This window comes from Sus scrofa, chromosome 6, assembly GCF_054392235.1.
Source record: "Sus scrofa isolate SSC_HxYL_T2T_F1_AM1 chromosome 6, Sscrofa_HxYL_maternal_Yorkshire_Landrace_v2.0, whole genome shotgun sequence".
Taxonomy (NCBI): Eukaryota; Metazoa; Chordata; class Mammalia; order Artiodactyla; family Suidae; genus Sus; species Sus scrofa.
The window spans coordinates 32,982,031-33,007,848 of record NC_139388.1 but is presented as its reverse complement, the minus strand read 5'-3'; the positions used below and the strand labels follow the sequence as shown (position 1 = coordinate 33,007,848).

The 25,818-nt window shown below is 44.8% G+C and overlaps 1 protein-coding gene and 1 long non-coding RNA gene across 4 annotated transcripts in view; one reads left to right on the top strand and one right to left on the bottom strand.

Annotated features, from left to right (window-relative positions):
* The window catches only part of FTO (FTO alpha-ketoglutarate dependent dioxygenase), a 391,465-nt gene that overhangs the window by 232,497 nt on the left and 133,150 nt on the right, over positions 1-25,818 (top strand).
* Positions 19,876-23,324, bottom strand: LOC146402290 (uncharacterized). Its single transcript, XR_014805914.1, has 2 exons — positions 23,185-23,324; positions 19,876-20,177 (listed from the first exon to the last, which is right to left on the bottom strand). It is a non-coding gene; the product is annotated as an uncharacterized LOC146402290 (long non-coding RNA).

The window sequence follows — 25,818 nt, the reverse complement described above, 5'->3', positions numbered from 1 at the left end:
CGTCTCACGAAGTAAGGGTTAGAGGCCTTCCAGGATCCTTCCTGGTGTGGAGATAGGCGGGCGTGTATCTGTAAATGTTTACTTCCTCTGGTACCTAAACGGGTTTCAGGCTTTTTAAGTGTAGGTGCCTCGGTCTCTCTCTAAGGAAGTAGTTTCCAGCTCATACTTTATAAGTCTCCCAACCATAAATCGTTTAAAGGGAAGTGATTACCTTTATAGCTATGTCATCTCCTTTATACTGGTTACAATCTTTCAGAAAGTGGAGGCGTAGGGGCACGGATGAGAACATCAAAGTTTAGCCTCCAAGAATCTGTAAATCCTCTAAAGTGGAGTAATTTCAGAGCCGGGTTAGTCAAGGCTGATTGGAGTAGGTTCCCTTAGGGGAAGCAGGTAGCATTTATCTTCTCTATAATGGGTTAATCACCACTGTACAGTATGTTTATATCTAGGAAACATTTTACCGCACATGAAGAGCAGTAATTTTATTTTATCTCAGGGGTGTCCCCAGTGGATTTTACAAATTTCCTCTGTACTGTATATTCCAGGTTATAGATAAAAGTTTAACTCCGGCTTTCAGTTAGGGAAGTTGGGGGTTGGGGGGGGAGTGATGAGTAGCTCTGTTGGCCTGTAGGGGACACTGTTGCATCATTTATCAGCATGATTTTCAGTCTCTTGTCCCAGGACAAAAAACCAAAACAAACAAACCAAACAACAAAAATAGGTCAATCACCTTAACATCGCTTATTGAAATCATTTAAGTGATTCCAGTATGTTTAGAATATTTAGTGTTTGGGTGCGGCGGGGGGTGGGGTGGGGTGTGTGTGTGGCAGGTATTGATCAGGCTGTTCAGTATCCATGCAGGAAAGGAAGGGTTGAGTGTTTCTTTCCAAGAGGACAATGATTGACGTGGCTTTTCTGATTAGCTTCCTCCCCATCCTCTCTTCTGGACAGGGTGCGACTTTATGGTTTCCTAAACCTGAGGTTAAATGGATCCTCTTGATTTTTTACGAAGAGAGGCCCGCATTAAGTTGGAAGGCTGCCATTCTGTCGTATTCCGAGTGGATAGCCTAACCTTGGGAGGGCGTTTTGGAAGTTCTGATTCCCTTCTTTTCATCCAGATGTTTTTCTTCACCAGAAAGAGATGAGGTTTACTGAGAAAATGAAGTCCTGTCTGGGAGGCAGGCTTGGTTCTGAACCCCGGGGAGCACCCTGCCAGATGCCCAGCCTCCTCCTCTTGGTTGGTCCTGCCTCTCTTCCCAGCCTCTGCATCGGTCCAGGTGCCCCGTGGCCTTGCCAGCAAAATCCCCACCCCGCCCTGGGCAGCTCTGGCCTCTTCCCTACCAGAACAGGGGCCCTGGAAAGCAATTGTAATTAACCCCTGGAAAGCAGAGGGTTTTTGCTAAGGCGGCGTGCACTGTAATGATACTGTTAGCTCTCCCCCTTTCCAGTTTCACCATCAATTATGCCATGTGTTTCATCCAGTTGGTGCTACCCTCCCAGTGTTAATTATAACCTACAAGACTGTTACAGTTAATTTTATGGCAAGCATATTGTCTCTTCAAGGCTCCGGAGCAGCTCATAAATTATCTTGAAGGTAAAATGTAACTTGGGGAACTAGTTATGAAAATTCCATCCATCTCGCTTAGGAGCTGCAGCTGCTACTGTCAGCTGCCTGGCTGCCGCATTGTGAAGGAATTACGGTGGGTCAAGTTTAAGAGGGGAGGCCCAGGCTGTCACGGAGGAGGAAGGCTGTCCTGGCCCTGTCAGACAAGTACCTTCTGCCAATCCCTGGTGGTTTCCCTCTGCAGGCAGGAAGCGGCAAGCCGCACAGGTGGATGGGCCCCAAGCTGTCTGTATTCATTATTTTACAGAAACTTGTGGTAGGTAGGCAGGTCCGGAGACCTTGCCTCTGCTCTGTTGTCATGATATTAGGCATCATCTGCAAAGTGGGAGATGAGAACTCTATAACTGGAGTTACAGGGCTTGGTTCTGGAGACCCCCAGGGAGGAGAGGGGCGGAAGTTATCAGGGGCCGGGCCTCCCCGCCCTTCCGTGCTGGTCTTTCCGAGGGACTCCCGTCTGGCAAAAGCCCTTGGCTTCAACAGGCATTTTATTTGCAGTGGCTTTTTCTTGTCTGATATCGTGAGATTGCGTGGCTGCGCGGGACCATCCTCTTCAAATCGCCTGCTAAATAAATGAGCAGGTTATCTTACCCGGCGTGATCAACACCCTCCCTCTCTGTTTCCTCACACGAAGTAGCAGAAGCTTTACATTGCAGCCCTCGGGGCTTCGGCATTATTATTTTTAATGACTGAACACAAGTCTTTCATTTAGCTTGTTTGTATAGTTACTGTAAATGATCTTTCTGCTGTTGGTTCTTCATTTGAAATTCTGCATGTTCTGCTCGCTTTAAAAGCTTTGAGGGGGCCTCTGAGAATTGGGAGCCGTGTTAAGCGCAGCCTCTTTCCCGCAGCCCTGGAAACGGGCGGTGGCAGAAAAGTCAGAGTGTGGGTGAAAAAAGGACGTGTGCGTGTGAGGAGATCTGAGGGCGAGTTTGAGTGAGGCAAACACACTCAGTGCCGGCTGGGCACAGAGGGGCACCTCTGCTTGGAAGTAAAGCGGGCCTTTCCCGAGCCCGAGATTTCTCTCCCTGTGTACTTTTAGAGCATATTTTGCCAGCCTTTGCACCAAGGGCCGCAAAGACCATCACACCTGGGCTGTGTGACTATGAGGAGACCGAGTTTTTTATTTTGTTGCTTTTTTTTTTTTTTTTTAAGCTACTGTGATTCTTTTGCTTTACACTGAAGTACCGTTGGTTTACAGGGTTGTTTTAGTTCGGGTGTACAGCAACGTGATCCAGTTATAAATAAATATATTTTTTTTTCAGATTCTTTTCCATTAGAGGTTATTGCAAGATCCTGAGTATAGTTTCCCGTGCAGTGTAGTAGATCCCTGTCGGTTATCTACTTTCTATATAGTGGTGTGTTTCTGTTAATCCCAAACTCCTAATTTACACCCTCCCCCCGCCCCCGCCTTTCCCCTTTGGTAACCATAAATTTGTTTTCTATGTCTGTGAGTCTATTTCTGTTTCATAAATGAGTTAGTTCATTTATATCTTTTTTTTTGTTGTTGTTTTTGGTCTTTTTGCTATTTCTTGGGCCACTCCTACAGCATATGGAGGTTCCCAGGCTAGGGGTCAAATCGGAGCTGTAGCCACTGGCCTACGCCGGAGCCACAGCAATGCGGGATCTGAGCTGCATCTGCAACCTACACCACAGCTCACGGCAATGCCGGATCGTTAACCCACGGAGCAAGGGCAGGGACCGAACCCGCAACCTCATGGTTCCTAGTCGGATTCGTTAACCACTGCGCCACAACGGGAACTTCTACATCATATATTTTTTAGACTCCACATAGTGCTATCATGTGGTATTTGTCTTTCTCTCTCTGACTTACTTCACTTAGTATGAGACTTTCTAGGTCCATCTGTGTTGCTGCCAATGGCGTTATTTTGTTCTCTTCTATGCCAGAGTAGTATTCAACTGTGTATATATGTACCTTCTCTTTGTCCATTCATCTGTTGATGGATGCTTAGGTTGCTTCCCTGTCTTGGCTATTGTCAAGAGTGGTTCTATAAACACCAGGGGTGCATGGATCTTTTCGAATTAGAGTTTTCATCTTTTTTGGAGACTTGGTCTTAAGGGCTTAGAAGGCCATATGAAATGGTGAAATCATGCCCAAAGAGCCACTGGGCTTTGCCAAGGAAGTCTTCTTCTGAGCTGTCAACGAACAGTGGCTTGCGTCTTGGCTGCTTGTGAGTTTTCTAGTGCATTCAGACAAGAGGTTGCAAACTCAGATGTCTACGGGGCCTGGCAGATAATCTGGATGAATGAAGATGGAGAGGTGGGATTGAGCTGAACAGAGAAGTTCACACCCAGTCTAAAGTGGGCAGCAGGGAGGCTAGATCCGTGTTACTAGCTAGGTCTCCTGCTTTGCAAGAGAAGGGGAAAATGCCGATTGTGCGTGCAGGCTTATGACGTTCCCTGACGATCTGAATGTTAGCAGTCACTCAAAGAGCTGTACCTGTCCTTCATGCTAATCAATATATGTGTGCAGACTGGTTGGTGGCCGCTAGGATGCTGATACAGAACACAAGTCCTGCCTGCTTCGAGTGAAAAATCTTCTCAACCATCTCCCCCGTCTCGAGAATAGAGGCAGTGAATCCAGGCCTCCAGGATGCAGACTGGGTACCACCTCCTGTGTCCTTGTAATATTATTCTCCTCCATATTGGTTCTTGTTTCAAGGAAATATTTGTGGGGTTTTTTTTTTATATTATTTTTTATTTTTGTAATGCCTTTAGCTTGGCAGTCTTTCATCTTTCCTTTTACAGAGGAAACATGTGGGCGTTTTCAAAAGTGAATGAGGTGTATACAGTCCTCACTGTCACTATAAAAAGGGTGTCTGCAGAAATGTCGGCAGGTTTGAATCTGATGAAGGGTTTGATTCCCAGGGAGCGGGGGCAGGGACGCCAAAGCTGGGGATCACCGTTTCTCCTAGGACACCCCCGGGGTTGGGCCTTCTGCCCACTCTGCCGTGGGGGAACCCAGCTGTTCTTTGATGGCGCAAGGGTGTCATGTGGTCAGCATCATCTTTCGGGCTCGTTTGCTCAGACCGCTGGCCACACGGAGGTGTGGCCTGGGAAGTTGTTAAATACAGGCGGGCTTGATCGTCTAGAGAAGAGGAAAATATAAAAAGGATTTCTTTCCTTTAAATAAAAAGAAAAAGGGAAGCCTACACCTTGGCGGCTGTGAAAATCAGTCGCGACGCATGCGTGGTTCGATTTCATTGTAAATATTTCATAAGGGTTACTAGAATGGAGCCCTGTTGACCTCACAGCCCCAACTGTACCAGAGGAACCATTTCACTAAAATAAGCCCACATTTCTAAAGAAACATGAATTTCTAATGTCAAGTTAACATCGGGTCAGAAAACCCTCTGGAAGAAATGTCTGTATCAGTGTTTATAATCTCCACATTTATGGATTTGCAGTTTGTGCAAAAAACCCCCAAAGAGACTTTATTTTGGTTAAGTAAGACTAGCTTGTGAAATAGTCTGTATATCCACATCCATCCTAACCCAGTATCTTGGCAGCCTTTTGTATAAATAATGTCTTTTCCAAAATGTGTGTATTTGAAAAAGGAAGAGCAAAATTAAGTGGCAAACTGTGTCTCTCGGTTGCCATAAACTGACAGAATCCTAGAAACGGCAAAGCCTGACAGCTCATTCATTCTTTGAGCAAATTACAGAGCTGCGCATTAATGTATTGGTCTTATTGATACGTGGATGCTTTCAGTGAGGGGCAAAATGTTTACCCTATTTTCCCTCCTTTCGTTTCCCTTTTTTTTTTGGAGTAAAAGTTTATTTAAGCTTTTTTTTTTTTTTTTTTGGTGGAGGAGTATGTCACACGAATTATATATGAGGTTTAGAGGCATTTGGCAGGAAAAGAACAGCATCTTCACATTTTGTAAAAACTTAATTCACATTCACAGATGGTCATGTTCAGGTGCTATTTTAATTATGAGGTAAAGAACAGCCCCACACAGTAGGAAGTCATCTTAATAAATGGAAAGAGGCTTTTGTCTTCAAGCGTCAAAGTGCCTTGTTACAGAGAAATTTAAATACTTTGTGTTACAGGGGAGAGTCTCAAAATGACCAGGATCCTTGGAGAAAGCAAAAGGATGGAGGACTCTTCTCCAGATTTCAAAGGAACACACTGGAGATGTTTCACCAGCGTGTAGCTTTGAACTTCCTTAACGCTGGTTATTTTAGTGATGGCTTTTGTCCATCACAGAGATCGTCATAAGATCGGGGGAAAATAAACCGAACAAATTATAAACATACTTAAAATGTTTTTAATCCCCAGTGGAAGTATTTCTTTACGGTTCAGCTCAAAGGGCTGCTTTGCCCTTCAAGATTGAATGCCCAGAAGAACGAATAGTAATTCAAATGCTGCTGTAACTTACAGCTTGCATTAATAGCACACAAATAGAACAGTCTTCTTATTAAATATTAGCTATATATTATAATAATGTTTTACTGTCTCTCCCTTAGTGGGGAATTATGAGGACCTCATGTTAGGACCTCAATGTCCTGACATAGTTAATTACCCATGGATAATGGTTTTTAGCCATCCCTGTTCTGAGGGATGCAGCTTTGTTGTTGAGGGCTTATTAGGCGTTTGCAGACTCGGGTGCGATGCACCTATGCCCTTTCTTCCAGAAGCAAACAGCTGTGTTTTCTTTACCATATTATACATCACATAGAGCATCTCATTTATTATAGCTGAACTGACGGTGCAAGTGTAAACCTTTATGTCCCATCCTATACTGCAATAATATATTTCCTATAGAGATGCTTGCTCATTTTTCATAAGTAATTAATCTTTTCCTGCACCAAATGCATCACAGGAAAATGGGCCAAAATTACATTTAATGTGGTCTGCAGAGAATGGACAAGACCTCTGGATATAGTATCATTTTTTTTTTCCCCCAAGAAGGTCCTCTCCTGTTTGTAGACCACCTGCCAACATATTACTAGGAACTTAGGCTAATGAAAGGGGATCCTTTTGAGTCCTTCAGCACTGAGACATGTTTCAGACCTGAATATGTATTAGGTGAAGTCAGCTTAGTGACAGCCATCCACATGGGGTCCCTTGACAAGTCTGTGGACTGTCTACACAGATAGTGGTGATAGTGGGTTTCTGTCCAATCTGAACCGTCTCCTACTTCATGCATAGGTAGGTCCTTCCGAAATGTACCAAGGCCTACCTCCGAGGCCCCTGCAGTGTAACACAGAGTGCACTGGTGGCACACAGAACGACTTTGTCATGCGCCAAAAACTACTTTTCTTTCTAGACATTAGGTATTTTGCTTTAGATTTAGAAAAGTATGATTGGCATTTGGATCCATGATTCCCAAGTCACATTGAAAACAAGACTAACAAGTTTTTGTTGTTTTGTTTTGTTTTAACTTGATTTAAAGAAAAATGCCGAGGAGTTCCCTGGTGGCCTAGTGGTTAAGGATCCAGCACTGTTACTGCTGTGTCTCGGGCCACTGCCGTGTCATGATTTCTGTCCCTGCCCCAGGAACTGCCGCATGCTGTCAGTGTGGCCAAAAAAATAAATAAAATGAAAATGCTGGAAATACAGTAGTGTAGGTGGGTTCATGAATAGCCCTAAAAATCATGATGGCGGATCAGGTTATCAAAATTTAGGAAGTGTTGGCCTTGCAAACTGAAGGGATTAAGAAACAGCTATCTCATCATCATCGTTAATAATAGCAGCTACCCTCTAAGAAATCTTTACTATATGTATGTCGTGTACTATTCTAATTTTTTCCATATTTCCTTCCTTACTTTTCTTGCCAACCTAGGGATGGAAGTACTGCTTTCTTCTCCATTTTATGGAGGTATTTTTTTTTTTTTTCTGTCTTTTTAGGACCATACCTGTGGCATATGGAGGTTCCCAGGCTGGGGGTCCAGTTGGAGCTGTTGCCGCCAGCCTATGCCACAGCCACAGCAATGCCAGATCCAAGCCACATCTTCAACCTACACCACAGCTCATGGCAGCGCCGGATCCTTAACCCACTAAGCGAGGCCAGGGATCAAACCCAAAACCTCATGGTTCCTAGTTGGATTCATTTCCGCTGACCCATGACAGGAACCCCCTTATGGGGGTATCGTAAAACTAAGGAGCCAGCTCAGTTAAGGTAACTAAGACCCAGAAAGGCAGGCAAGGGAATTTACCCGAGATAACACAGGTTGTAAGTGGCCAAAGCAGGAGTTGAGCCCTTGAGTGAGGTTCTGGTGTCTTCTTTTTAATGATTGCTTTTTTCTGCATCTTGCTGGGATAAGAAATAGTACCCTCTGTTCAGTAAAGAAGAAAGGTCAGGAGTTCCCGTCGTGGCGCAGTGGTTAACGAATCCGACTAGGAACCATGAGGTTGCGGGTTCAGTCCCTGCCCTTGCTCAGTGGGTTAATGATCTGGCGTTGCCGTGGGCTGTGGTGTAGGTTGCAGACACAGCTCGGATCCCGCATTGCTGTGGCTCTGGCGTAGGCTGGTGGCTACAGCTCCGATTTGACCCCTAGCCTGGGAACCTCCATATGCCGTGGGAGTGGCCCAAGAAATAGCAACAACAACAACAACAAAAGACAAAAAAGAAGAAGAAAGGTCAAGAAACACGAAACACTGTATATAATTATATACATAATATAAATGATGTTTAACTTGTATTTATTATTTACATATTATGATATGTATGATATATATAATAATGCAGTCACTATCCATGTTTTGTGAGGGTTCTCACCTGTGCTGCTCTGCCTATATTCCCAGCCCTTGGTTCAGCTAGCATCCTGGATGTTAGAACAGATGCCTTAGAACTTGAAAGTCTTTATTTGACTTTAATGAAAAAGGGGTGGGGGCTGGGAGATTATTACCCCTTTTTTTTTCAGTTAATGAAAAAAGAAGAGTGAAGAGCCTCGTTATAGTCCCAGAAAGAAAAGAGCGTGCCCCTGTGAAAATGAATCTTGACTCTTATCAAATGAAATGAACAAACGATCAAGCCCACAGGGCCAAGACAGAGGTGGGAAGGAGGCCTCCTGGTCCCAGAGCAAGACGGAGTACACACACTTGAAGTTCTTCCATGACTCTTGGATTGTCTTGATTGGAAATTGCAGGGGGAAAAAAAAAAAGCTCAAACAGGCAAGAATTCTCATCTGATATTTTTTCTGGACCAAAGTGCCTAGGCTTTTTCAGTGGTATCTATGACTCGTCCCACCTGCGAGAGGAAACTTCACTTGGGTAAAGTGTTAGGGTATGAAGGCAAAAAGGGTAATTGGGCTACTTAGAAAACTGTCCAATACGTGTCTCCCAGCCATCCTCCCCAGGGGCCAAGAGTCATCATGAGCAATTACTTGAGCATCGTGAGGTGCTCGAAGAGGAAAATTGCAGAAGAAAATGGGTGGAAAGAATGTGTGCTTTGGTCATTTGAAGCCACGGGCTAAAACTCATGCCTTGGACCATTGTCATCTACAACCATTCAATCTGCTAACAAGACTGAGCTGATCAGGATCGGCCGCCTCCTCCGGCAGCCTAATCAGAACAAGAAGCATTTGGCTCTGGAGAGTCAATGTTGTCGACCTTTTATTGTCTGGCCCCACCATTTTCTTTCTGGCAGGCTGAGATGAAACAGAAAGCTGATATTTGGAGCCACTGGAATTGCAGGCCTTGTAATTTAGAAATATCCATTTTATCCCGTGTAATTTCTTCCCTAAGATTCCTCCGTCTAAATCTGATACAGGTAGGAGCCAAGACAAACAGTAACCATTTATAGTCATCCAGACCCGTTTGAATTTCACTCTAATGTAAAGCAAAGAGAGTTTTTGGCTTCATTTCAGGTGTGTAACAGGGGTAGAAAATGCATTTAAAATTTAGCAGCAAATGTTCCCATATGTTTCCATAACAACTGCAAACTTTTATGTTAGAAAAGCAATAATATAAACACGTAGGAATCTTGGAACAGTAAACTATTAATTTACTAAAATATAAAAAATCCAGCATGAAGGGGCATTTATAGCCACAGAAGCCATGAGGGGGCCCAGCGTCCTGTGAATTTCTCCATTATGTGGCAGCAAATGCTGCCGGTTGGTTTAAATGAGCAAATCTTTTAAAATTATAGGTACAGCGTCAATTCTCCACAGCACATTTTTCTGAAACAACAACGTGTGATGGTGCCAGCTATGGCTGATTTCTTTGGCCATATTGAGCTAGTAAAATGCCCTTTCGTAGCTCCCCCCCATGCACATCTGTAAAATAACTGCCTGTTTTTCCTTCACGCAAAGCGTCAAACTTAATAACGAAGGCCGGGGTCCTGTCGAAAGTAGGGCCCAGGAGCTGCTCTAATGCTTGTCAAGGAAAAGGGTTCATAGATTGTTGATCTATGTGAAGAAGGTTCCCAGTTTTCTCTCTAACCCATTTTGAAATATAAAAGAGATGAGGGAAAAGCCGGGGTGGGGGCGGGGGGCGGCGGTACGGATCTACGTGACCGCATTTTAGGATTAGGAGTCAGTAACTAGACTGGTTAAAGTCACTGTCAAGAGAAATTCAGAGTTCTCCGGGGAAGTTCCCGGGCCAGGGATTGAACCCACGCCACAGCCACAGCAGTTACAACACCCAATCCTTAACTTGCTGAGCCATCAGGGACCTCTGAAATAATCTTCTTTTTTTTATTTTTATTTTTATTTTTTGTCTTTTTGTCCTTTTAGGGCTGCACCTGCAGCATTTGGAGGTTCCCAGGCTAGGGGTCGAATCGGAGCTACAGATGCCGGCCTACACCACAGCCACAGACATGCCAGATCTGAGCCGTGTTTGCGACCTACACCACAGCTCACTGCAACACTGGACCCTTGACCCACTGAGTGAGGCCAGGGATCTAGCCTGAAACGTCGTGGTTCCTAGTTGGATTTGTTTCTGCAGTGCCACAACAGGAACTCCTGAAACAGTCTTCTTTTAAGGGAGTTGTTAGAATTGTAGCAATGTGTGGAGGGGACTTTCATTTGAAAAGAAGCATGATTTTTTTTTTTTTTTCGTTAACCTCTGGGGATAGGATTTTGAATCTTTTCCTGAAACAAAATAATGTTATCTTGTCATTTAAGGTAAGATGATGCACCTTGCCCAGCCGTGAAACTTGGGGTAATGAGATACTTGTCAGTGAACGTGCTGATCAGTGAACATGAAAGCCAAAAAGAAAAAAAGGTCGAGGGAGGCAGGCTGAAAAAGGAAGTTCGGAACTCCAGAGAGAGTGTGTGGCCAGGAAGGGCCCCGGAAGGGGTTAAAGAAGGGGCTAAAATTCTGAAAATTTCTGCAGGCGGATTAAAGAGCCTCCACTGTTTCGGCTGGGGTAAGGCGTACAGCTTGGCCTCCCGCAGCCTTCACTGTGGAATTCACAGGCTGCTGAGCCCGAAGGGAGGCAGCAGGGACCTTGCTTAAAGCCAAGCTCTGAGAATTAGTGGACCAAGGAGAAGGTGGGGGCAAATGTTCAGGCAGCTAAGGAAACTTGACCTCATAGCGGGGAAAGAACGTGAGATGGGGCTGGAGAAGCAGGAGGGGTCAGCCCTTAGGGATGGGGCAACGATTCCATTCCATCCTGAGCACAGAAACGAATCCAAATTCCACTTACAAAGCCTTTTGAAAGTGCCCCGCCCTGTGTCCAGGGCTGTGATAGGTCTTCGAATCAAGGTTAACTGTAGTTATCAGAAAGCAGATGCAATCGATTGTGAGATAAATGCCGAGTGGAATGGCATCAACTCTTAAGTAAATCATGAGCTCCTTGAAATAAGTAATCATATGCGTTGGGAAGGTTTTTAATGGGAAGAAAGGGCATCAGAGTGGAGCTCAGCAGGTACTGAGCACCTACTGTGTGTTGGTGCTTTGTAGAGTGTCTTTTCCTGTCTCTTCTCCCAGAAGTCATCCAGAGGCAGAGGGCCCCCGTGTCCATTTTCGAGGTGATGCAACTGAATTCAGAGAAAATGAAATAAAGATGGTTATCCACAGACCTTCACCTCAAACCAGCGTAACCCGTTAGAAGAACATCAAGACCTGAAAACCACTCACCGCTACCTACAAATGTGACGGGTTTCTGAGCAGCCCTATGAGAGATTCATTCGCTGCCTCCCTCGCCCGCTCGCTGTTGATGTGCTAAAATGTCAAAACAAAAAGGCGCCGTGTGTTTGTTTTTAGGGATGTGGGGAAGAAAGAGGACTCTGGGGAGATGGTGGCCTCTGATGCAGGCGGTCTCTGGGAGAAAAATCCTCTCAAATCGAGTAGGCCGTGGCAGCGACTAAGTGGTCAGGAAGGCAGACCTTGTCCCCGGAGGAGGAAAAGGAGAATTAATGGAAGAAGGAGGTGTCAGGTGTGACCTTGTAGGGTTGAGGCGCGCACAGGGGTGGAAAGAGCCCCAAGACATGGGGATGGAGACCACATTATCTCTGGTGTTATTTTCTGGAGGGAACCAGAAAGGCCATAAAAGGAGACATCCTACAGCCGTGAATCACCAACATTTTCCTCTTTGGTCTGAGAATCGCTAAACAACCCGATTTAAAATGTGTGTCTATCCGAAGTAGATTTGCTTCAGGGGTTCTGTCCTTAGGTTATCTGTTGAGGGGTCGATCATCGCCCTGGGTGTAGACAGGTCAACCTTAAGGGGACTTCCCCACCCCCTGCCCAATGGAGGCCAATAGCCCCATAAAAGTTTTCTTCTCCCCTGGCTTCAGCTGGGCTGGCATTTCTGACAGCCGTGTAAACAGATGCCAGCATTGTTGCTAATGACAGGTGATTATAAGAGGCATGGGGGCCAAGGTAATTAAACCATGGTTTGACAGGAACATTTGGCAATGGAATATTTCAGCATTAGAAATATTGTTGTGATGGGCCTGCCCCCACTTGGTCTGGTGAATGGAATTCATTTTTATTTTTCAGAGCGTGGCGCTTTGAGGTCTGAAGCTGTCCTGTGTGAATTTTTCGTGGTTCATTGTAGGGCTCCAGACAATGGTTACTGTTGGGCTGTGCAAGGAGGAGGCAGAATCTAAGACTCTAGCTGGAGGTTGGCTCTAGAACAGCAGAGGGAACAGGGTGTGGGACGCTGCTGCTGGGATTGCATGTGACATATTATTGGGCCCAATTTGATAGCAGTAATGCCTTTGGAGAGAAACGTGAATGCTTTTTATTGCCATGGTCATTTCAGCCTTTCTCCCCATTGCCAGGATTTAGCTGGTGTTGCTTCCAGAGATCAAAAGATAGCTTCTTCCATTCTCGTGTCCCCCTCAATTCCACTCCTGGGGGTAGGAGAAAAAATCTGGAGTCACCACTAACCTGTTGCTACAAGGAATGATAGTAGAAACATTCATCAAGATATGACGTTTGTTCATCTATTTATTAGATACATGTAACTGTTGAAAAAAAAAACACCCCACTGCCTACTTTTTGTTGTCTGGATGATGAGCAATGCCTTCTGGAGAGATGCTGAAACACTTCCTTCTGCTAACTGCTCATGGCTTCTAGCTTATGATTCTATGTTTGAGGAACTCTTCTATTAGCTAAATAGCAGATCTTCATAGACTTAATATTTACAGGGTTCACTATCGGACAGGCTATATGAGTCCTATTTAGAGTAAGTGTAGCAGCACAGTTTTTTTCCTAATAAACAACAGCCAGCCTTTACTATTTATTACGGTCCTGGCACTCGTCTAAAATGGGAACTTTCCCCAAGCAAGGTAGTTCATCCCTTTGCTGCAAAACGAGCTTTCTTAATCCTCTTGGTGTAGCTCGTACCTGGCTATTTGAAGAGATCAGTGAAGCAGACCATTCAGAGACGGCCCGCTCCCTGGCAGGAGAGCGCTTTCTTTTCCTCGGCCGGTTTTGATTTTCTCCAGGGAGGAGGAGAGGAGGAGAGGAGCTGGTGAGTGCAGTTTGGTTTATGCCAGAGGAGAGCTGAGTGCTTGTGACTTTGCGGGCTTGCCCCCTCCAGCGTGGAGAGCTCGCGGCCAGCTTTTACATTCTGCTTCAGGCTGCAGTCAGTTTCTAAGCAGAGGCTTTTTTAAAGCTTTGTCAGATAGGTTAAAAGGTGTCCCACCTCCGGTGTATTAAAAGAGAGCGAGAGATTAAACTCACTAAGCCTGCCATGTTCCCTGTAAAATATCAAGTCAAAATGATTTTTAAATCCAAAGTTACTAGGCTTAGGGGGTGCGACCTTTAGTGAAAGCAGCCTCCTGAACCGGGAAGGAAAGATCTGTGCAAACGACAATTGGCCCACAGGCTGGTGGCCTCGGGAAAGCCGCTGAAGCCAAAGTGAAATGTCTTGTTTCTCTGCCTTCTGGCCCGCAGAGCACCAACCCCAAGTAAACAGCCAGCCCACCGCCTAGGCCTCTGGATCCACCACGGAGTTCCAGGGAGCAAAGCCTGGGCGGAGGTCCTGGGAGTTCGAGATGAATAAGGCAGGGTCTCTGCCCTCAGGAGGCTTGGCATCAGATGAATATCACTGCCAGAAATAACTCATCAAACTCCTACGAAAACGTCCGAGTGCTTTACGCATATCAGTAACCTGTTTCAGCCTGAGTGAAAAATAGTACTAGCTAGTTCTTACTGAGGGCTTCTCTGTGCCTGGCACGAAATTTTTTTTAACTCCTTTCCGTGAATTAGTGCAACTCTTACAATGGTCAGTATTTTTTTTCTGCGTCTCTAATTTTAGTGAGGGCAAATCAAGGCAATACGATGTCAAGCAACTTTCCCAGGGTCACAGGGCTGGCAGAGAGAGGAGCTGGGACGCCAGGTCCCCAAGCCCAAGCCCGGGGCCAGTGTTCTCAGAATCAGCATCAGGATCACCTTGCAAGCATGTAAAACACAGATTGCAAGCCCTTTCCGGGTGGGGCCTGAGCATTGGCGTTTCTAACAAGCTCTCAGATGATGCTGGTGCCCACGGCTCTCTGCCAAGTGGAAGAGCACACGGGAAACCAGCAAAGGAAAATGAGATATTGTATTACTAATGTAAACAGACTGCCTGGAGAATACCCATATTGTTGTTCCAGCATCATTATTGTCATTAAAGCAGGGACTCACTGAGTGTTTGCTCTTTACTGGCGGTGTCTTGAAACCATGTACGCGCACTGTAGCTGTTACTAGGGGCTCTCTTGCTGAATCCTCACAACAACCCTGTGAGATAGACTGCCGTTAGCCCCATCCCACAGCTGAGGAAACTGAGGCACAATGTACACACTTGCTTAAATGCCAGAAGGAGGAGTCAGAGTCCCCCAGTGTCATTTCAGCGCCCAAGCTCTTAACCACAAGAGGGTGATGAGCATCTGAGGGGTGTGAGCCATCGCCATAGAGCAGGTAGCCTGAGAGCTGGGGGGAGGGGGAAGCAGGGAGGTGGGGGGTGAATAGGGGGTGCTCGAAGGGGGAGGGAGTGGGGGAAAAGACTTCCCAAATGGAACGGCAACGTGCAGAGGCCCAGGGGCCTAACAGCACAAAGTGTGATAAGGCGGGAGTAACACGGAGATTTCTGTGTCAACTGCATGGGAAGAAATGCAACACGGCAAGGCTGGAAAAGCAGGTTGGAGGCCTTGAAAACCAGGAGTCGATGGCACTCCAGAGTGAACCGGGAGCTGCAGAGCCCTCGTCAGGGGTACCCTTGTCCTCAGAACCCATCCCGAGATTCCAGACAGAGCGATGGAGCCATTCTTTGTTCAACCTGCTGCCCGGCCTCCCCTCAGAGCATGAATAGTGTCACAATACCTTCCGAGAAGAGTTGGATTTCGAAGGTTAGCGACCCCTCGACAGTGGTTCCTGCCCCGCCAAGGGACAAGTGACTTTTTACACCAGCCACGTCAGAGACAAACGGGCGCACGTGTGCACGGCTGTGAGTGTGCCGCTGTGCAAATCCACATGGCGCACTCCGCAGACGCCTGCCGTGGCACCGGTGCGGTGGTTTGGTCGGAGCTGCCAACTTGTTTTATTTCTGATCTCGCCTGGCAGCCCCCGAAGGAGGGGAAAGTATGAATTTTTATCTCCCATTGACTCGACTTTCATTATATTGTGCTTACAGACCCGGTGTCAGCGCATAAAATGTTAAACATCACTGGTCTGAGAAAGAGGCTCCCATTGTCTTGGCTCTGGGGCTGAGGGAATCGCGCTGGCCTTGCCGTAGTGGTTCTGTCAGTGTAATATGACAGGAAGCATTTCTCAGTAATGACAGACATTGAATATGAGTGACAGGAACTCTGACCGCGAGGAATGGGTTCAATTACCAGAGACGGGGGGTTACCTGAGATAAAACCAAAGGGCCCAGTTGTGCTTGATGTCAACCCCTTGACTCCCAGATGCAGAGCAGGCCAGACAAATGGCTGATTAACCAGCCCCTAACCTTCTTTTTCGATGATAAACTTGTTTGGATCACCCTGTCTGGAAAAAAAAAAAAATCTGGGAGGAAATCCGATCGGAACACAGTGGGGTGGCTTGGCGCTAGTCTGTTGTGTCTCTCGCAAGCACACAACCGACACCTGTCATGCTATCTTGGAATGGATCTAGGACACAGTGTCCAGAAATCAATACAAGACCAACGATGACTTGCTCTCTGAACCCCACTTTTCTCCTGCGGCAGCAGCTCCGCGGTGCCAGCGCACCTTAGCCAAGCCGATGCCAGTGTCAAGGAGAGATCCTGCTGGCCAGAAGCTCCCCACTTTTGCCTTCCTCCTGCAGGTGGCCCTGCCCAGCGTTGGGTGATGCTTTATGCTTTATGCCTGTTTGTATACCACCGCTTCTAACCCCCAGATAGAGTTCTAGCAAGCAGCCCAATTAAACTGTCGCAGGCTGCCCTCACTTGACTAGCTCAGCAGAGTCATTTAGCCCACAGACATTCCTGACTATTAAAGCCAGTAGCAGCATGTCTCCAGAGCTGGAGATAAAATGAATGAAATTGGTTCTTCTGGGCTGACACTTGATCCCAGCTGTTGAACTAATGCTGTTGCACCTGAAGTTTTTCTTTATGGTAATTGCTGTCTGTGTTATTATTTCATAGACTAAATTGGAGAAAATTGCAACAGGTATTAAATTCTTTGAGCTAATTCATGGGAGTCCTATTGTGCATTCTTCCAAGGTAGAGTCTAACTTCTTTTCGCGGCCGGGAGGATGGATTTTGCTAGCCAGATGCACTGGCTTGTGTTTCATTATTATCAGAGACATGCCAATTTTAGGTCTGGTTGGGGCATTTATCAGCTTTACCTGAAATCTGTCTTTCAATCTTTTGTTATTAATTCAGTTAGCATATGTTGGAACGGGCCTTGGGGAATCCAGTTATGATGACTGATGTTGACAGTGATTTGCACCGGTTTGATTCGTGACACATCCTTGGTGGTATCATTGAGTCTTTTTTGAATCATGTACACTTTGGTAAAGGGCAGGGTGGGACCAGACTTCTCACGGGGCACCTTTGGAATCTACCACTCTGAGCCGATAGTTCTCAAACACCCCAAGGAGAGCCACTTCCATGAGAACTTACCGGGACAAGTAGGGTGGTGGTATGATGCCTGTCAGCCTCCCAAAGCATCTGCATCCCTGGTCCTCACCGCCCATTAATGTTCACTGTCTCCTTATTTCTGTTAACCTCTTTCACTGGGTCTCTTCCCAGAGTTAGGGGAAAGCATTTACGTGTCGTCTTGCTGTGATAGCATATAAACCATATTCAGGGTTTCGTGCCCCCGTCTCTCAGGCCCCCGCTTCTGTAGTAGTTAACGTAGGAGACCATTTTTTCTATAGCATTTCCTTGCTTAGCTTTGGGTCAGAGCTAATGGTGAAGGCTTCAGACGGGACCCAAAATGAAAATTGGGATCCGCTGAGTCATGGAAGTCCTGTGCTTGCCTTCAAGTGAATGCTTTGGGGGGACAGAGACCCTGGTGACGTTGTCACTTTAATTTCTTCCTGAAGACCATGACAGAGCAAGCCTCTTTTAGATGTATACATAGTCACCTCTGTAGCATCCAAAGGGTTTGTCACTGTCCCCACCAGGAAGCAGTAATCAGGCTCCACGGCATATTTTCATGGAAGGCAAATGGGAGAAGACCGAACCCCAGAGTGCTGGAAGATGGACCTAGGGCTTTGTGATTATCGTGATTATGCTTCATCATCCTACCCCCATTCCTGGGGATAGTCTGCAGACTGGTTCATGGGTCTCCTGATACAAGTCTACCTGGGAAGCCCGTGAAAAGTTATCAGGTGCTTTCACTGCTCATGTAACATCTGTCCTTTGACTGCTGATGGCCAGTATCATACTGTCTATGGTGGAGAACTTATTGCAAGTTCAAGACCTTTTAGCTCATTGGACCTCAGACATACTCGGTGCATGGCGGTCCACATTATTTTAGATATTCATAAGCTTTGTTTAAATAATCTGTTATTTTGAGGAGTTCCCCCTGGCGTAGAGGTTAAGGATTCGGTGTTGTCGCTGCTGTGGCTCAGGTTTGATACTGGGATCCCAGGAACTTCTATAAGCTGAAAGTGCAGCCAAAAAAAAAAAAAGCTACTTTGAAAATTCAAATCTGCTAAAATTGAGTTAACTGTATTTGACAGCAAAGCACACCATGAAAAGAATATGTATTTTCTTTCCCCAGTGAGAGGATGAAAAAAGTATTGGTCTTTCATTTGTATATGCAGTGTACAGAATACGTGTACAGTATTAAGTATAGAATTTTTTTTTTTTTAATTCTGGGAGATTTATTTTCTTAGCCTCAAATCCACTAGGAAAAATTAGCATTTTTATCAGAACCAAACCAAGACTAATCTTTGTTGTATTTTCTTAAGTTACCAAATGTATGCTACAACAGCTTGGGGTCTTTTTAAGCAATATATTAGCAAGCAAACATTGTCTTGCTCTCAGAGGTCCTTCCAAATCACATTTATTCTTGTCTTTGGTATTTGAGGATCCTAATGATACCACAATGACACAAATAAAAGATGTTATATAATAGCTGTACACGTGCATTTCAGATCCAGAATTCGCTTCATACTTCTCCCTGTATCTCACTAGCATGAGTGATAAGCTCCTTTCTCCAAATCTTACCTGGACTTCTTGTTCTATATGTTTTGAATTACTCTGGGGGCCTAGATTGTTTGACCTGTTTTGTGTGGATTGCATGGAAAACATGGCAGTGAGCTGAGCCAGTGAGCCTACATAAGAGCTTGCTTGGCAGCTGGTTATTATAACAATATATATCAACTAAGAGTCAGAATGTGGATGACTCCTGTGACGAGGGCAACAGAGAAGATGCCGGAGATTTGGGCTCTCAAAAGGCAAAATGAAAGGACAACAGAGCCTCTTTTCTGTTGTACTAGGAATTCAGACACCTCTAGACAAAGTCGCTAGAGTAAAAAGAGTCTCAAGGTGGCAGATGTTTGGGTGAGGTGAGAATCCTGGATAAAAAGGAAGGACTCTTGGAAGTTGATTCTGCAAATCCCAAAATAATTCCTTTCTTCTCTCATACAGTCAATTTAGAGAAAGCGTCAGACGTTGCATTAAGTGCTTTGCAAACACTGTAACTCATGCCGTTCACACATTAATTCAGAGGTTTTTTTTTTTCTTCACTTTACCAGTGAAGAAACTGGGTCTCTGAAAGCCAAAGTCATGATTCCCATTTAACATTTTTTAGTCATTTCAGAAGGTGTGACTCAAACCCGGACCTGTTGCCTCTAAAGCCATGGTTGCCAGTTTTAGATGTGTGCCTCTTTGAGATGAATTGCTCTTATCTTGGAAAGTAGTAGAACTTTCAGCAAGGACCTTCAAGCAGATTGCTGAGATTCCCCAAAGCTGTTCCTGATAATAACGCCCACTCGTGCTAGGCCTTCGGTCACTGTGCGCCACGGTGAAGAAAATGAGACCCTGCCAGGATATAAAACAAAGTGTATTTCTTCCCATTTCAACTTAAACCAGTTTTCATAGGGTGAGTTCTTTGGGATTGGTCGAGCTCCCTGCCATGTGGTTCACAGTAGGCCTTTGTCAAGGCCAGGGGTTGGCAAACTTTCTGTAAAAGGTCAGATAGTAAATATGTTAGGCCCCGTGGGCCACATGGTCTCTGTCACAGTTGCTCTTCTCTGCAGTTGAAGCACAAAAGCAGCCATAGACAATATATAAATGAATAAGCGGGGCTGTGTTCCAGTAAAACTTTATTTACTAAAACAGGTGGCAGGATTTAGCCCATGGGCCATAGTTGGCCAACCCTGGGCCTGAGCCTTGAGGAAGACTTATGTTTAAGGGAACCAGAACACAACAAATGTTTTATTCTCTTTTCATTTATTAGTGATACGGAGATTGCTGGGGGGAGGGAGATGTCCTCCTCTCAGCATAATTGGAAATCCTTCCCTTTGGCTTGGGTTTTAAAGTTGTTTTCTTTCTTTCTTTTTCTTTTCTTTTCTTTTCTTTTTTTTTTAAATCTCTTGTCGAAGCACATGTTAAATGTGTCCATGTTCTTTCCATTAAATATCTTGGTTGCCTTCCCAGACTTGAAATTGCAGTGAATTTATCCCCAAAGGATGTTTGGTATCAATTCTCAAGATGCAATTTGAATGTAGTCTGTTTCTGTAATGGAAGCAGGATTCCAAATCTGCGTTTAAGTTCCATAGAAAATCATGAATCATGCAATGGCTGTTACTCAGCACTGTTCAGGTATACTGAATCCATTGTTTTCTTGTCTTATAGCTTTAGACCAGCTCAAAGGATAAAACAGTATAAAGATTTAATTTTAGGGCTGCATAGGAGGCATTAGATTATGATTTCTAGCTACGCCATGCTGAATTCAGATCTATTATAATGAAGCTTTTTCTTTTTTTAACTAAGCATTTTCCATAAGGTAAAACTAAAAATAAATAACAACTGAAAAATCCTGTTGAGTCCCAGAATCATTTACCCTAACAATTGTAATAGTTTCCTTGTTGTTACACTGTTTTCTGTGATAATGATCCCTTTTTGTTAAACATCCCATCATGTTGTCACCATATAATAGGGATTAGTGGTATCAACTTCTTTTACAAAGAGGGAGTTAGTGGTGGTGCTAGTGATAGCCGTAGCATTATTTAACTGGTGGCATGCTTGGGTAGTTAGCTATTCTCTTTGAAACTCCTAATAAAGGCATCAGGGGTGTCCTCATCTTCCCCACCCAAGGGCAGCTGTGGTAGGAAGGAGGGACGGTATTAGAAAGGATTGCATTTCAACACCTGAGCTTCCTTGCCACCTGCCTGCAGTGCATACCTGCTGACTCCTACTCTTACTGTAGAGTAAAATTACTTGTGTTTTCCTCGTTTACCCAACACGATACATCTGAAATATTTAGTTATCCTCCTTCTGTCTTTCTTCTGTACTTTCTGGAGCAATAACACAGGGCATTGGGAAAGTATGAATTTTGTGGTCAAAACCCGCATTCTCTTGGATGAGCATCTCACTTATCTGACCTTCTGTGTTTTCTTGTGTAAAACCAGAAGAATAATACCAACCTTGCAGAGTTGAAACTTCGTAAAGATGTGAGTTGAAGTGCTTTGGAAATTGTACTTACTGTATATGAGTTATTTTTACTGGCTGACTAGCTCTCTGACCCTCCTTTGTTCAGGAGGCTCCTCTATCTTTTAAATGGCTAAATCCATAGCCCTATTCTTCTTGCAACATACTACATTGGAGTTGCCCTTGTGAGAAGCAGCTTAATTGCAGACCAACCAGGGTTGCTACATGACTGGATGCCAGGGGGGGCACTGTTCCCATTGTGTTGAACTCATGGTACCCCCCAAAACACAATTTCAGTACTCAAATCAATGAGTCAAATTCCAAGCACCTGCCTCTGTGATTTCTGATTTGCAGCTCATATTTGAAATTACTGTTTTCTCAGCATACAACATTTTAATACATAGGGCAGAGCTTTTTCTGTTAACCCTCTTTCAAACTCTTTTGTTGGTCTTGATGTCTGTGGTTTGGAGAACAACTGCCTTCCAAAGCTTCCTAAAGCAAATTGTAGTTATGCCCTTAGACGATAGTTAGAGTTGGACCAAACCAGAAGGAGCATCTAAGTTTGGTGATCGTCCTGGCTGTCATCTACATGTGATGTAGTCACAACCAGAAAGAAACTTCATTTTATGCTAGGTCGATGTGAGGGAGAGGTAGCTATGAACATAAGATGCTAGTACCTTCTGGCCATGTCAAATGAGCTAAACCCTTCCCCAAAAGCCAGCCAGGAAAACATATGATACCATTTGCAATGGTAGAATGTTGCATGCTGTTCTTCTGTTAATTATAATGGCCTGATCCATGTGGGGCGGGTGAGTCTTGCTTCACAATCATTAATCTACTGAGTCTTGGTATCAGCAGCCCATCTTGAGGAGCAGCAGTACTTGGCTGGACGAGAAGGGCTTTGATTTCATTGTAATAAGGATAGCTTTGTTAAAATTCTGCTGCTCGGTGGTGCCCAAGGATTCTGGGAAGAGAAGGTTTTCCTTTTTTTTTCTTTCCTCTCCCCCCCCCTTTTTTTTTGCGTGGTGGGGATGAATTGTTTCTGTCTCTGCCATCCCCTAGGTTACTATTTATGCTCTCCCTTGATCTCCTGCTTGTCCCTTTATTTCTCCATGTTGTGAAAGTTTCTTTCTGTGTGACCAGGAGTCTGTTTAGCCGACCATATTGTGAGTGAAGGGCCAGCGTTTGTTGCCTGATTTTGGCAATGCTGGGCAGTCAGCTGGGATGTAATTAAGACTCTGAGAACAGGCTGTCTTCTCCACGGGAAGGGCATGTTAGATGGTGCTGGGATTTGGGGCTGTCAGTTTGGCCAAGGCTGGAGACAGAGAGCTAGGGACACAGATATTTCCTTTCATTTATAATCCCTTTATGTACAGTGTATGCACTTGGCGAAGTTTACATATAACCTAGTGGCTGGAGCTTACAAGCCAACGCAGTGAAATTAGCATATGTTACATGTATATTTTAGTAATATTTTAAAGCAAGTGCATATTTCCAAAGTGAATTATGCATGGATGACAGCAATAGGGTTGTGTTGCACTGGGTGTCAAATCCCACAACTTTTTGTCGAGACCGTGGATTTTACACTAAAAAGGCAGAAAGACTAAACGAAGTAAAACAGTTTTAATTTTTAACAGTTTGGTTCGGCCCAAGGAGCCAGGCTGTGACAGATATAACTGACATTTGAATAATTGGATTAATTTAGAGAAGGGCAAATCCGGTTTTGACGGTTGTGCTTGTGTGTATGTCTTTTTTTTTTTTTTTTTTCCCTCCCCAGGAATGGAGTTGTGGCTTAGATATGCACTTTATGTGATGGCAAGCAAAGCTTGAGGAAATGCCACAAATGATTAAAATTGTCATTTAATTCGTTTGGTTTCACATAAACGTGTATATGGGTGCGTGCATTCTTACCACCTTGTATAAAAGAAATCCACAGCATACACTTTATTCACCTCCGTCAGTGGTGTACATATATACATATTGCATATATAAGCAAATTATATATGCTCTTGGGAACTTAGGAAATACAATGTGAAGAAAATGTACACCATTTCAGAGGCAGCATAGAAAACGTGCAGACAAGGAAACTCACCATGGCGTTGGCAAGCTCTCTCCCTCCCCGTATCCTTGTGTTATAAGCCATCACAGTTCGGCAGAAGAGAAGCCTAATTTGGTATCTGGGGTATCCGTAGCCAAATTCCACATGGTTAAGTCCTCAACCCTAAATTCCTTCAGATTTATGTGTCTTTTTAAGCTTTTTTTTATGGCGATCATCTCAGCAACTTGAAACCCAGCACAGCGCGGTTCACAACCCCCCTCCTCCAGAAATTCTGTTAATGAGATACGCCGTCTAACGTCAGCAGGCCGAGACTAGAACTTGTGGCAGGCCGTCTTGAATTGTGGCTCTGAAATGGCTCTAAGAGCCTTTTCCCCAGCAGGACATTAATAGACATTAACACCCGGGCAGGACGTGTTGATGTGTGGTTTATAATGTTAGCACCCAGTTAGGCCGGTCTAACACATGCTGTAGGAATCTTGTACCGACACATGTGTGTGTGGAGTCAGATTAATGAGAACCATAAAAGGAGAGACATTCCACTCGGGCTGGGGACCTCATCCGAGCCTCCTTTCTTACCCTGCAAACCTGGTGCTCAGCTGGGTAGAAACGGCCCGGTTGGGCATTTTCAGCAAAACGTATTTACACTACTGCATATAGAGCAGGTGAACAACAAGGACCTACGGAATAGCACAGGGCATCAGATATTCAATATCTTGTAGTAACTTCTGATGGAAAAGGTTCTGAAAAAACTATACTCTCAACGTGACCGAGGCACTTTGCTGTGTATCAGAAACTATCACAACATTGTAAATCAACTGTACTTCAATTAAAAAAAAAAAACAAAAACAAAAAGAAAGGGGGAGTTTTGAAAGTTGCCTTTTGCTGTGTCTGTGATCACGTGGCCAGCGTGTCTGTCAGCCCTTCCCATTAAAACCCCTTCTCATCAGGTGCCATTCAGGCTGAGAGGAAAGGGACCTTTCACGAGACTCACAGCCTGACTGCCTGGCAGACATGCTTATTTTCCTCCTTCAGCTTTGCCCGGCTCTTCTTCAAGTGTTTCTGGATGGTTCGGCGACACTTTCTGCTTTACTTTGTAAATAGGGCAATGAAGCGTTCGTGTCTCCTGCCTGGCTCTCCCTGGAGGATTCTCAAAGCCTTTTAAAATTGTGTGTTTTTCTGGGGCAGCCTTGAAAGTCCCAGGAGTGAAGTTGCCATCTGTCTTTTATATTCAAAGAATCTTCTGTATTGTATACCTGATGAGCTTGTCCCAGAGATAGATGTTGTTAATTAAAGGACAGCATTTGTCCTTTCTCTGAAATAAATCTTCTCTGTTACAGCCTGAAGAAGAGTTTTCTGAGCTTTAGGAAACAGTTAAGGACATTTTGCCTGGAGTCCTCGTGTTTGCTGACCTCGGTCCAGAATTAGTCCTTCGGCTTTTATTTGATCAGACACGTAAAATAGTAAAACACGCCTTAAAAATTTTTGTTTGTTTTCTAATTAACTTATCTACGCAGATCACAGGTTTGGCAGAGGCTTTTGTAAGTGAGTGTGACATGTCGTGTTAGTGGTAATTTGTGACGTTTCGGTGGAGATGTACAAACAGCAAGCTCCTGATCTCATCATGCTGTATGCATGTATGTGTGTATAGTTGCAGGCAGTGGATATGATGGCACCTATATCTTCCGATGCCACTTCTCTATTTTACTTCACAGGCTCTGTTCCTATGCCCTCTGCCCCTGGGAAAAGAAAAATGCCAACATCTGCCTGCAGCAGAAAGAGCCAGAGTTCTGTCAGATCACAGCTCAAATACATACAGGGGGAGAGGAAGCATCTTCTTTAGCCTGCTGGCTCTCTGTCTCGAGAAACTCAGAAAATAATTTGGATTTGTAATGTGGAAAAGCAGCGTGGCTATGAACTTCTGTCTAAAACGTGCGTCAGCCTCTGTAGTCCTATTAAGCTTGGAGAAGGAGGGTGCCCAGGGTCTTGCCAGGGACTAGCTTCAAGGAAAAAAGGAGACCAATTGCAGTGGCGGAGATGGGGCGGGAACAGGGCCGGGCGTGAAAAATGAGATGGGTCCAACCATCTCTTTCTTGGTAGGTAAGGCTCCGGAATTGCCTGTGCCGTGGAGGGGAGAGTAGTACATTGGACTGTGATTTTCAGGTAATGTAATGGTCCAGCCAAATTTTAAGCTTACCGTGCGGTGACTCACCTTTAAAAGGGGATGCAGGTTAGGTACCATTTTCCATCATCATTTTCTTTCTTTTCTTTTCTTTTTTTCTTCTCTTAGGCATATGGCCTAGGAATTGGGCAGGTGACATGATAGAGTGAAACAGCCTTGGGGCAAATGGGAATTGTGGCAGCCATGACAAACAGGCCAGGGCTTACACTGTTTTTGAGGGCCAGTTGCTTCTTCACTCTGACCAGTTTCTACTTTGTGGGATATAGAGAATCCTCAGATGTTTTTCAGTAGAAGCCATGGATGTGAAACTGTTGGCGTTTTTAATATCAGCAGGTAATTCACCATTTTAAAACAGTATCCACCAGGAGTTCCTGTTGTGGCTTCGTGAAAATGAACCTGACTACTATCCCTGAGGATATGGGTTTGATCCCTGGCCCCGCTCAGTGGGTTAAGGATCCTGCATTGCTGTGAGCTGTGGTGTAGCCTTG